This window comes from Acinonyx jubatus, chromosome C2 (assembly GCF_027475565.1).
Source record: "Acinonyx jubatus isolate Ajub_Pintada_27869175 chromosome C2, VMU_Ajub_asm_v1.0, whole genome shotgun sequence".
Lineage (NCBI taxonomy): Eukaryota > Metazoa > Chordata > Mammalia > Carnivora > Felidae > Acinonyx > Acinonyx jubatus.
The window spans coordinates 103,165,576-103,177,632 of record NC_069384.1 but is presented as its reverse complement, the minus strand read 5'-3'; the positions used below and the strand labels follow the sequence as shown (position 1 = coordinate 103,177,632).

The window sequence follows — 12,057 nt, the reverse complement described above, 5'->3', positions numbered from 1 at the left end:
AGACTGTGGGTGCTCCAGGGTGAGAATTCCCTGGCCACGTGGCCCCAAACTGCTTCCAGGGCTGGTGTGCACCTTATCTTCCCGAGGGCGGATCACTCCACTTCTGTGAGACCCTGAAGCCTGAGGAGTGGCCAAGGGGGAGCATATGCAGCTGAGGCTCCTCAGACCCCTAGGCAAACAGGACAGGATGGTGGGGGAAAGGGGGAGGTTTCCAGTTGAGGGCTAGAGGCCGGAGGATGGTGAGGAAGCTCTCCATGCAACAGAGCTTTGATGCAGAGCTCCAAGGAGCCCTAGAATGATACATTTGAACCTGGTCTTCCCGGTCATTATAAGGGTATATTATTGAACAGTGTGTTATTGTGATTTGTAACTTAAAATTTAGACATATGGCATGTGGGCCTCCAATTATTCTCTCATCCAGAGCCTGACAAATGTTAGGAGCAGGCCCACTAACATACAGCAGACAACCATTAAACATTAGCCAAATAAATGTATAAATGAATGAATAACGTTTAAGCCCCTACACCAAAGCTTCTGCAGTGGCCACTGGGGGAAGTTTCCACAAAGAGTAAAGCCAACCAACCCTCTCAGTCTGGATATGTACAACCCAAGCAATGAGCTTATGCCATGGTGGGTCAAATCAAACTTCCTTGGGGATTGGTGAAGAAGAGTCAGCCTCACTTAGAACTGTAGCCAAAATAACCCTCTAATTTTGAAGGTGGCCTAGAAGGCAGCTTTGAGTTTTTCCATGGATTTTATTCCTCCTACTAGGCCTTCCTTCAACCAGTGTTGCACGTGTGGCATATAGCTCCATCCTATTTTTCTAGAAACTATGGGGCTTGTGGATAAGCCCTGCTAAGATAATATATTAACAAAAGAAGAAAAAAAGAGTTAATTTCATAAAATGTAGTAACTGCTAAGTCAACTCCTTGTAAAACATTTTAGAGATTTTAAGGTCAAGAATTAATGGTCCGCTTACTTGAAAGGAATCAATTTATTTCTTCAGTGTTCATTTTCAGAATCAATCATTTTGCGTCACCTAGAGAACTTAAGAAATTGAACCTGAGAGCACATTACCGTAAAACACTCGTCAGTCTATGTATGACTTCCAGCTACTACAAGTCTTTTTCACGTAAATCCCAAAGATAGTTGATTTCTCATTGCTTTGCTCTCAGTGTAATGGCTGGTAATAACGTAGTTCTGCAGAGGCATTCTAAACAATGAGTAGCAAAGCACAGGGCTTGCCGGGATCAAGTCAAACCAAGAAATAGCCAGAGCAAATCTACATGGGTCAGGCATGTACTAGGTGCTGGCAGGGGCTTCCGGTGTCACTGAGCAGTACCAGTGGCCAATTCAGGAAATGCGTATAGAAACATGTATTTGCTTTTCCCTCCACTAGCTGAGTTATCCAGAAAGATGGGTGTGTTTGGGGTCGTGAATTATTTAAAGATTTACGCTGAAAAGTTGGAGGGCAATAATTAGATGTTAATGTAACTTTGGTCACATTTGTTAGGTTTCTGCTGTATGAAAACATCCAACTGATGTTTTCGTAAAGGCTGATGTTATTATCCCAATGCTGCAACTAATAGGTTAGGTGACCTTAGGCCAGTCACTCCACCTCCCTAAGCTTCAGCATGGATGGATGTCTCCAATGCCAATAGCCTAGAAAATGCTGTATTTAATCAACATCACCAGAGGTTCAAATTGATCAGCTGCATGGCTTTGGAAGACAAAACTCCAGATGAATGAGGGGCATTTACTTGGGGGCATTTTGGCAGTTGCACACCCAGGGAACAGTGCTGAAAGCAGATTAGTAAGGGCGGCCTGCATAGAGAAAGCCTTAATAATTCAAGCCCCTAAGCATCCTCTTTACTGAGAAGTGGCTGTGGATAAAATACACATCGAAATTACACACTCATCCAAATTAGATTTCAGACTGAGTGTCATTACTGAAGCGGAGAAAATACAGCTGCAGCCCAAGGTCACCTGTTCTCAACCTTCAGTGCTGATTGGATCAAGGTTAAATTCTCCCAAACTGCCACATAGTTCACACTGCATCTGTTTGGATGTAATGGGACCCTTAGGGGGTGGAGGCACTAACTGCTAGTTGCAGGAGTGGGGGATGGGGGTGATCCCACCCCAGACTGTTCACTGACTATATATTTGACCTTGAGAAAATTCATTTTGTTCTATGATCACTAAGGTCTTGCCCACCTCTGACATTTTACAATCTATCACTTCTTCCTAAGGAGAATCAGGCCAAAATTGATGTTTTGGACATTCTTTCTCAAGTAGTCAAGGCAAAAATGTGGCCATGATTCCAGACATTGGCTGCACATTGAAGTCACCTGACGAGCTTTAACAATGATTGATGTAGGGTCCCACCCAGAGATTCTAATTTAGCTGGTCTAGGGGGTAGCCTGGCCTTTAATTTTAAATTTTTTTTAATGTTTTATTTATTTTTGAGACAGGGAGAGACAGAGCATGAACAGGGGAGGGTCAGAGAGAGGGAGACACAGAATCTGAAACAGGCTCCAGGCTCTGAGCTGTCAGCACAGAGCCCGACACGAGGCTCGAACTCACGGACCGCGAGATCATGACTTGAGCCGGAGTCGGCCACTTAACCGACTGAGCCACCCAGGCGCCCCTTAAAAGCTCCCCGGAGATACTAATGCACGTCTAGGCTAAGAACCCCTGCTTCAGGGAGAAAACTACATGGGGTGTGTGCCTGACACTGTTGGTTACTCTGTCATTCATAGATCAATTTTCCCTTCTCTTCATCTTATAAAAAGGCTAGAAAACGAAAATAATTTCCTCCTTAGACTCCCTTGCAGCTAAGAGGCCCATGTGACAACTTGTGACCAATGAAATAGAAGTGGAATTCCCTGGGTGGAGATCCCAGGAAAGTTTTTTAAAGGCGGGGATATCCTTTGGCATCTGCCCATTGCTTTCTTCTTCTATTCCTTTCTGTAATGCAGATGCCATGTCTGGACCTGCAGCAGCCATATTATTAGCAAATAGATAAGAGCCAAATGCTAATGTAAAGATGGCAGAGCAGGAAAAGAGAAGGGGCCTGGATCCTTGGGGTCTTCATGACCTGTGGTATCTGTCCTACTGTCTACCCCAGAATTCCTTGATGCATGAAATAAATTAATCCCTTTACTTATTTCAGCCACCGTCAGTCACATCTCCTCTTGCATACAGCCCAACGCCACCCTTAAATGATACAGAACACGAAAGGTCTTAAAGAGTGTCCACCTTCTCAAGGTCTCAATTCTATAGCACAGACACAGAGTGAGAGACAATTTGCTTAGTTTAAAAATGGCCATTACACCTAAACTACTTTTACTCTTAAGCAAAAAGTCATGTTACTTGCTGTGGAAGGGTTCCCCACAGGGCTTATACTTTGACAGAATCACCTGGAGCCTAGCTAGTTGCTTAAGGTTATGGATCTTGAACAACTGTGCTAATATTTAACTACCAATGAGATCCCAAACTGCCTCACCAAAGCTGGCTAGGTGAAAGGCCTAGTGTGCTCAAGCATGTAAGGGTGGGGAGCTGAGAGTACAGTTTATGGAACAGAGGCTCAATAAACCTCAGCAGCTTTCTTAAAAGATAAGATCTCTCTCAATAACTAGCCCCAGAATCTATGCTGCCAGGGTGGGGGTAGGGGCAGTTACTTCTCTTGCAGCCTTCACTTCCTCACTTGCCCTCTAAGTCTCCTTTCTACATCCACACTCCTACACTTACAGGGAAGAGACTAAGTGTTAGCCATCCTTATGACCCCTGTACCTAGCAGAGAATCTGGCAGAAAGTAGGTGCTCACTAAATATTCGTTAAATGAATGAACACACACTTGTCCTCCCTCTTGGCTCACACTCATCTACATGGACCCACCATCTGTGCAGTGAGAAATCTAATTTGTTCTACTTACTAAATTGTTTTCTTCTCTTACTACCTTCTCCAGGTGACCCTACTGCCATTCCTACCTTCTATGCTGGTGTTAAGAAAGAGAAATGGGAAAACAATGGGAGAGATTTATAGATTGAGGGAGGTGATTTTTTGTTTTTAAGGACATGTGCATCTGTGGATGGTAGTAATCTAGTAGAGCAGGACAGGTTGAAGATTCAGAGGAGAGAGAGGAGAAACAAAAGGAAAAGGTCCTTGAGAAGGTGAAAGGGGACTTGAGTCAGGGCCCAAGTGGGGTCTGACCATTGAAAGAAGGAAGAGTACTTCCTCTACTGAAACAGGAGAGAAGGCAGGCCTATGTGAGAAGACTCGTAAGTTTGGCTTCTATTTTCCTAATAAAATAGAAAATGAGATCCTCAGCTGAGAATACCAGAACAGTAAAGGTACGGAAAGTTGAGAAAGAGGAGCTAGTTTCTGAGATCCAATCAACCCATCAAACTGTCTTAACTGTCTAATACCAACTTACACAGAAAATGGGCATGGAGTTATTTTCTTGCACGAAATCAAAGTAAGTTTCTGCAGTCTCCCCCTACATTTCAGCATCATCAATTCCTACCTTTGTCCTTGTGATGGTAAGGGAAGAAGAGGCAGAGAGTCTAATTTGGGCTACAGCAAGTGAAATTTGGGAAATTCAGAGAAGTCAAAATGAAGCCACCTAGAACCTAAAATATGGCGATTGAGAGAAGCAAAGATTTAATAAGTAGTTTTGATGTCTCTGGGCATCCTTTGGCAAAGCTTCCAATGCTTCTATAAGACTTATAGTAGAAACAGTAATTTTAACATCCCAAGATTATAGTAATTTTACCTTAGTCAACCCCAATCCATTCTACATGGTGACATTAATAGAGATATTCTAAAATACAGGGGTAGGAGTGTAGGAGGTAGAGAAAAAAACTATGGGGTAGTTTTCCCTGTTTAGACCCCACAAAATTCTCTAGGAATACCTCCTAGCACACTGCAGGGAAGGGAAAGAAGGGAAGGGAAGGGAAGGGAAGGGAAGGGAAGGGAAGGGAAGGGAAGGGAAGAAGAGTCATCTCCAAAAAGAGGGTAGGTAGGAATTGCATTCTGGCCCAGAACCAAGAATGAGGAGGGGCCTGAACTTAGATCTAGTCCCGAGGAACCATGATTCTTGGGTTCACTTGTACACAGAGAGAAGGCTATGAGGCCCACAACTTGTGTGCAGAACTGAAGAACAATACTGACTTACATTATTCAAGAAAGCCCATGCCTATCCCCTGCTAATTCAGCCACCGCTGTGGTTAATTCCCATCTTCTTTCTCCTTTGTCTATACTTCTCCCAGTCAGAACTTCTACATCTTCTTCCCTCTTCTCAAAGTGATCCCAGTGAGGGAAAAATCTAGATAACTCCATAATCTCAACTTAAGTTTCAAATATTTGACCATGCCTCTTCTCCTGTCAAAGTGACTGACACTTGTAACATCAGAAATTTGTGGAGTTTCTGTGGAAGTAGAGTCTTGTGGTGGGTGCCTTTGTAAAGCACTGGCTTTAACATTATGGAATTTTATCCACTTGAAAAGACTGCTATTTGTTAAGGAATTAAGATTAATGAGTTGATATGCTTTTATGATGGGAAAAGAGATAATTTTGAAATCTATATTTGGCCTTCTTTTATTGAAATATAAAATCACATGGCAGAGCATCTGGATGGTCTCAAAGCAGCGGTTGGCCAGAGTATGGGACTCAATGGCTTTTGAAAGTGCACATTTATGTATTTAAAAAAAATTTTTTTTAATGTTTATTTTTGAGAGCGAGAGAGAGGGAGACAGAGACAGAGGGTGTGAGCGGGGGAGGAGCAGAGAGAGAGAGGGAGACACAGAATCTGAAGCAGGCTCCAGACTCTGAGCTGTCAGCACAGAGCCCAACGTGGGACTCTAACCCACAAACCGCAAGATCATGACCCGAGCAGAAGTCGGACGCTTAACCAACTGAGCCACGCAGGCGCCCCTGAAAGTGCACATTTACTTTTAAATGAAAAATAAAAAGAAGAATGTTGGAGCGTAGGTAGCGGTGGTTATGCCGAGAAAATGTGCCTAGAGTAATCTGACATCATGGGAAATATCCTAGATCACTTGGCAGAGGAAATCCAGTGCTTCCACCAAGAGTGGTAGGAGATAATTCTAAGGAATTTAATGTATTAAAAGAAAAAAAGTAAGAGAGCAAAAGTAGAGAGAAAACAACAAAGGATGTTGAGACACCAAATATATATCTGCCCTTGGATCACAATTTTCTCTGCCACTGGGCATCTAACCACCCCTCTCCCATATATATTCATCTTCATTCACCTTTGACTCTCCAGTGATTTCCAATGGATTGTGGTTAGAATCCTAACAGATCTTGTCCAATGGTCTTCAATCAGGATCCCAATGAAAGACAAGCCAAGAACCCCATTTGCTCCTACTCTATTTGGAATACCTCCACATTCGCTCAACTTTCTATTAATGCCACTGACTTTGGAATTCTGGATAACAAATATAAGAAAGTGGTTCTGTTGTCAAGCATCCTGAATAGCTCCTTGTTATCATCACCAAGATCTTAAGTGATGTGTTGTCCCCCTTGTGAGCTCATTAATCTCTGCTTTCCAGGGGGAGCTGTACAGTTACAAAGAATGACTCAGTGGAGGTCTGCAACAGCTGTCTGACTGTAGTACCACCAGGCCACAGGCACACTTTCCTGAGTGGACCGGGAATGCATATTAGGGGCAGGCAGGGCAGGCAACAGGGGGTTTGAGCTAATCAAAGTACAATGCTTGTTTAGAATTTATTGACGTGTTGTTAAATGTGTTGCAGTTTTTCCTAGTATGATGGCCATTTGTTTATTGATTTTTCAAAAGAGCTTTCAATATTGTGGTTTGTTTATCATGGGGGTTTGAGCTGTTGAAAGTTGACCTCAAAATTGATGTAATTAACTGGTTTTCGTTTGCTCTGTTTAATTGATGTTGTATTGCAGACAAAAAAAGTGTGTGTGTGGGGGGGTATCCTTTTATAGTTAGCTGGATATTGTTTTTGGCTTTTAGAGCCTTCTGGTTACTCAACAATGACTTTCCAAATGTTAGCTCCACTTTGATTATTAGCTTTATGATGATTACTTTACCATTATGCCTAATCAACAGCTGTGCGGAAACTCATTTTAATCATATTTTTCCTGCTTAGAAATTAGCAGATGAAGCATAATTACTACCAAAGAGCTCTCCAGTTCTGATTGGCTGCCTCCTGTCTAGCATTATTGAAAATAAAAAATGAAAACAAACTTAAAGAACACATAAGGCTTTTATTTTTACTTCATAAATAAAGTATGAACTCTTGACTTTTTTTCCCATCTGGAGGCTGACAATGAGTTTCTCATTTCTCTATCCTGAGACCAAACATTTTTACCAGATGACAGTTATTTGATGAACTAGATTAGTTAAACTAGATTAAAGGTGATCTTTACAGCATGTGACTTAAACCGCCACAGAGTTGTGAAGGATGGCAACATTTCTTAATTCCTTCTCCAGAATTTAAATAATGGACTTTTCCTTTCTACATATTTCATGGAAGGATCAGAACTTTGCACAAGACTGGGGCTGGAATGCCTCAGAGAGACCATCTAATCTAGGGCTTGATTGTGGAGTAGATGTACCCCAGAGGGCTTCCAGAAATTCCCAAGGAGACCATGGCTCCAAAGAAGTTAAGACCCATAGAACGAATCCACCTCTTTTGTTTTACAAAACTAGAAACTAAGAGGGCCTCAGAGTCAGTGATGGCAGAGGCAGGATTGAGAAGCAAGGTTCTCAGGACTTCCTGTGTCTCAGAGAAGCCACCACTTTCTCTCATCTGGCATCACTGTCAGCACCTCTTCCTGGAGGTTCAGCACCCCTCATGACACTGCCCTCTGACTTCTGCTCTGACAATAAATTTGGATGAGGGTATGATGTGCAGTGAGATCCATTGGACAAATGAGCCATTCCGACCTCAAACAGTGACCAAAGATGATGGACGGTTGTTTGTTTCCCTGGTACCACTGATATTCAGTGCAGTCAGGAATTTATGAGCCCTGGTTTATAAAAACTCCACTTCCAAAATGAAATGGTGGGTCTACAACACCATCAAGGACCAGCCATGCAATTAAGCACCGGTCTTTAGATTTAAATGCTTTTGGGATGCCAAAGATTGTCATACTATTAACCAGTAACAGTTTGGAAGCTGTTGGAAGTACAATCCATATAACTTTATATTAATTTCCTTGGGTTTCAGAAGTTATTGATACTTGATTATGAAATAATCCTACAACATTGGAATAAACATGGGAAGAATAGGTGAAACCTTCATTGTCTACAGTATCTTTTTTTTTTTTTTTAAGATTTTATTTTTAATTAATCTCCACACTCAACACTGGGCTTGAATTTACAACCCTGAGATCAAGAGTCGCATGCCCCACCAACTGAGTCAGCCAGGGGCCCCCATGGTCTAGGATATCTTACAGGTCTGAACATCAAAACAAACAAACAAACAAGCAAATAACCTACAGAGCTGATACACTGGAAAGCAACATTGCTCAAACTTTATGTGTTAGAATCACCTGGAGGTTTTGACAACACACAGATTGCTAAAGCCTACCCTGAAGTTTCTCATTCAGTAGATCTGGGATAGGGCCTGAGAATTTGCAGTTCTAGCACGTCTCCAAATGAGCCTGATGCTGCTGATCCAGGGATCACACTTTAAGAACCACTTGTCCAAAGCTAATAATTATCAACTGCTACTAGCTTTACAGTACCATCTTCACACTCACATATACCACTAACACTTGAATTAAATGCCTCTGAAATGCCTATCCCTGAGCAATCATCTGTCTGTCTGCCTCACCTTCCATTATACACACATCTGCCCCTTCCTCTTGTCCTCTTGTTCCCTCTCCCCAGCCATACACACAGCCTGCATTCCTTTGGGGGGGGGGGAGGGGGAAGGACAAGGGCAAAGGAGATTGATTTCTTTTTTGGATCTCCCACAAAGTCTAGCATAGTGTCTGTAAAGCTTGTTGCCTTGATTTGCAATGGAACAAAATTCAAGATAAGGGGGATAAGGGACTTTAAAAATCCACTCAGGCTTTAAGGTTTCATTATTCATCATCTCCATGGCAGGCACGGGTTAGCTGTTCACTAACTCCATTTTCCCCTGTCAATCCAGTGTACATAGCTGGATTATACTTTCCAGCCTCTCCTGGAGTAAGATGTAGTCTTGTGACTGATTCCAAGTCAATGGAATGTGCATCGTTTCTGGGACTGACCCCCAAACACCACCCACACAGGATCCTCCTTGTTCGTCCCTCTCCAGTGGCTGTAGACAGTTTAGCAGATAAAATGCTGGTGAAGGACCCTAACATGAATGCAGCCTGGCTTCCCAAAGCACTGCTTGAAGGAGAATTGCTCCAATCAGGACCTGTTTTGAACTTTCTAATGGCTACAAGTAAACTTCTATCGTCCACAAAGATTTTGGGAGTGCCTGTCTATCCTAGCCTTAAATGATTCTACAGCCACAGCTCTTATTTCACAGGTGTCTAGACTGCGGAAATGGCATCTGTGGGGTCTTCTTGTTTCTGACTCTCTCTCTCCCTCTTTTTTGTGAGCATCCAACTCATTGTGTCTTGATGTAAATGGCTTCCACTGTCACAGTAAGAAACTCCTCAAAGCCTTTAAGCCTGCCACCAACTGACAACTCTCACCCTGTTTTCCATGCGGTCCACATCCTATGGCTAACCATCTAAGTTAAGCACCTCTTTGAACACAGAACTGTTCATTAAGCACCCCCAATATGCCTACACAGTCCTGGAAGTCTTCAGGAGAGGACTTACAGAGAGGTCAGTGCCCTCAGGTCTGCAATCCTGCTGCATGAGTTCTATTTGTCTCTCCTGGCCCTGAAGAATTCAGATTCCCTGGGGCTCTCATTCTGGCTGAAAATATGATTAGGAGGTTTACTCCCTATTTGTGCAAAAGAGTCCAGAAACTTGGCAGAGACTAATTGTTCCTGACTCTGAAGGCCCTAGCTAAGATCCTTTGGAGGCCCTTGTGAGGAAGAGAGAGAACTATTGCTTTTGCAAGTGTCCTATGTCCAGGTGTTGTACTGGACACTTTATGTGCATTTTTTAAATTAGTGCCTGCCCTGAATCCTTCTGACTCCAAAGCTAGTGTTTTTTTTCTAGCATAGCATATAGTTTCTCAAAAATCTTTCCAGGAATATGCCACACTGGGGAAACTCCAAACTCCTTGTGAGAGACACTATTTTTTTTTTTTATTCTTTTAAGTTTATTTACTTATTTTGAGAAAGAGAGAGGGTGGAGGGGTAGAGAGGGAAGGAGACAGAGAATCCCAAGCAGGCTCTACATTGCCAGCACAAACCCCAATGGGGGGCTCAAACCCACAAAACCATGAGATCATGACCTGAGCTGAAACCAAGAGTTGGACGCTTAACCGACTGAGCCCCCCAGGTGCCCCTTTAATTTTTTTAATATTTATTTATTTTTGAGAGAGAGAGAAGGTGGGAGGAGGATCAGAGGGAGGAGGAGACACAGAATCTGAAGCAGGCTCCAGGCTCTGAGCTGTCAGCACAGAGCCCAACGTGGGGCTCAAAGTGGTGAACTGCCAGATCATGACCTGAGCCAAAGTCAGATGCTTAACTGACTGAGCCACACAAGTGCCCCTAGACACTCTTTTTTTTTTTTTTTTTTTTTACCACCAGACCCCTAGTTGTGGTTTAGTTAGGTTTAGAATGTGCCCAGCTACTAAACTACATATCCCAGATCTCTTGCCACTAGGGGCTGGGTACACAACTCATCCTAGCTAATATGGTGTAAACACAATTGTTTAGGTAAAGCTTCTAGGAAAGCTCCCTAAGGCAATAGCAGATAGCTAGAATATAATTTTTTTTCTTTATTTGTGTATGTCTTTCTAAAAGTATTTTGTCCTTCTTTCTTCTTCCTGCCTGAAACTCAGATGTCATCACATCTGGAGGTGGAGGTGATATATTATAACCGTAGGGCAACAAAATGACATCACAGAACCGCATACCAGCTCCATGCTGCCTCCCTCTGGATTTCCTTTACATGAGAGAAAAATGAAAACACGTATTTATTTAAGCCACCATTGCTTCAGGTTTTCTGTTACTTGCAGTCAAACAAGATTCTAAGTGCTTCCCCTTTGAACCAATATACTACAGAAATGGTAGTAGATCTCCCGGCTCTTCTTGCTAAAACACATACCAGGTCTTCTGGCTCCTCTTTTCTCCCAAACCACACCCTCTAGAGTTTCTCTGGAGGGTCCCTACTGATGGGACTGTGGAGTGTGCAGGCTGAGATCCCAGCACCGAATAGGCACCAGCCAAAAGGGCAATGTTTGTCTCCGAATGGATTCACCCTCCCACTGCAACTGAATCCTCCTACCCCACTTGAGCAAGCAGCCAATTATGTATTTAAAAGGACACAGAACAGCACTTATATGCATATGCCTAAACTACTAAATCATGGCATAGGTAATGGTTTTTCAGCTTATTTCAAACAACTATCAAGATTCCCCAGTTACACAGGAAGTTTTCCAAATGAGACTAACCTGGCTCTAATCATACCAGGGTCCTTGCAATAGTGACAGTAGTGAGGCACTGTACCTTGCATGGCTTCTTCAGCAGCAACCATTGCATGGAAACAAAGATGAAGATGAACAGCATGAGAAGACTGTTTATGAGACACATTTGAAACGCCCCCAAGGATTCACAGAAATAACTGGGGAGAGACATTTGCTCTGATTACTATGGCTGTGTAGTAAATCACCCCAAAACTTACAGGCTTAGAACAACAATAAGAATTCAGTTCCAGGAATTCAAATGGGGCACAGAAGGCTGGCTTGGCTTTGTTTCTCAGTGTCCACAGCCTCGGCTGGCAGACTAAAAGGCAGGAAGCTGGAATCATCAGAAGATTCATTCATTCACATGTCTGGTGGTTGATGCTGGCTGTTGGCTGGGGGCCTAGCTTGGGCTGTCATCTGGAGAATCCACATGAGGCCTCTCCATGTGGCCTGAATTTCTCACAACATGGTTCTAAGGG

General features: G+C 43.0%; 1 long non-coding RNA gene across 3 annotated transcripts in view; it reads right to left on the bottom strand.

Annotated features, from left to right (window-relative positions):
- Positions 1 to 12,057, bottom strand: part of LOC113599900 (uncharacterized) — a 107,871-nt gene that overhangs the window by 82,451 nt on the left and 13,363 nt on the right. The window contains exons 3-4 of one of the 3 annotated variants that reach the window (XR_008297866.1): positions 11,567 to 11,633; positions 6,047 to 11,058 (exon numbers count right to left, since the gene is read on the bottom strand). The exons of the other annotated variants lie outside the window; for them this stretch is intronic. This is a non-coding gene — a long non-coding RNA (uncharacterized LOC113599900). Of the gene's footprint in view, positions 1 to 6,046; positions 11,059 to 11,566; positions 11,634 to 12,057 lie in introns of those variants that run through there. 3 annotated transcript variants of the gene reach the window in all.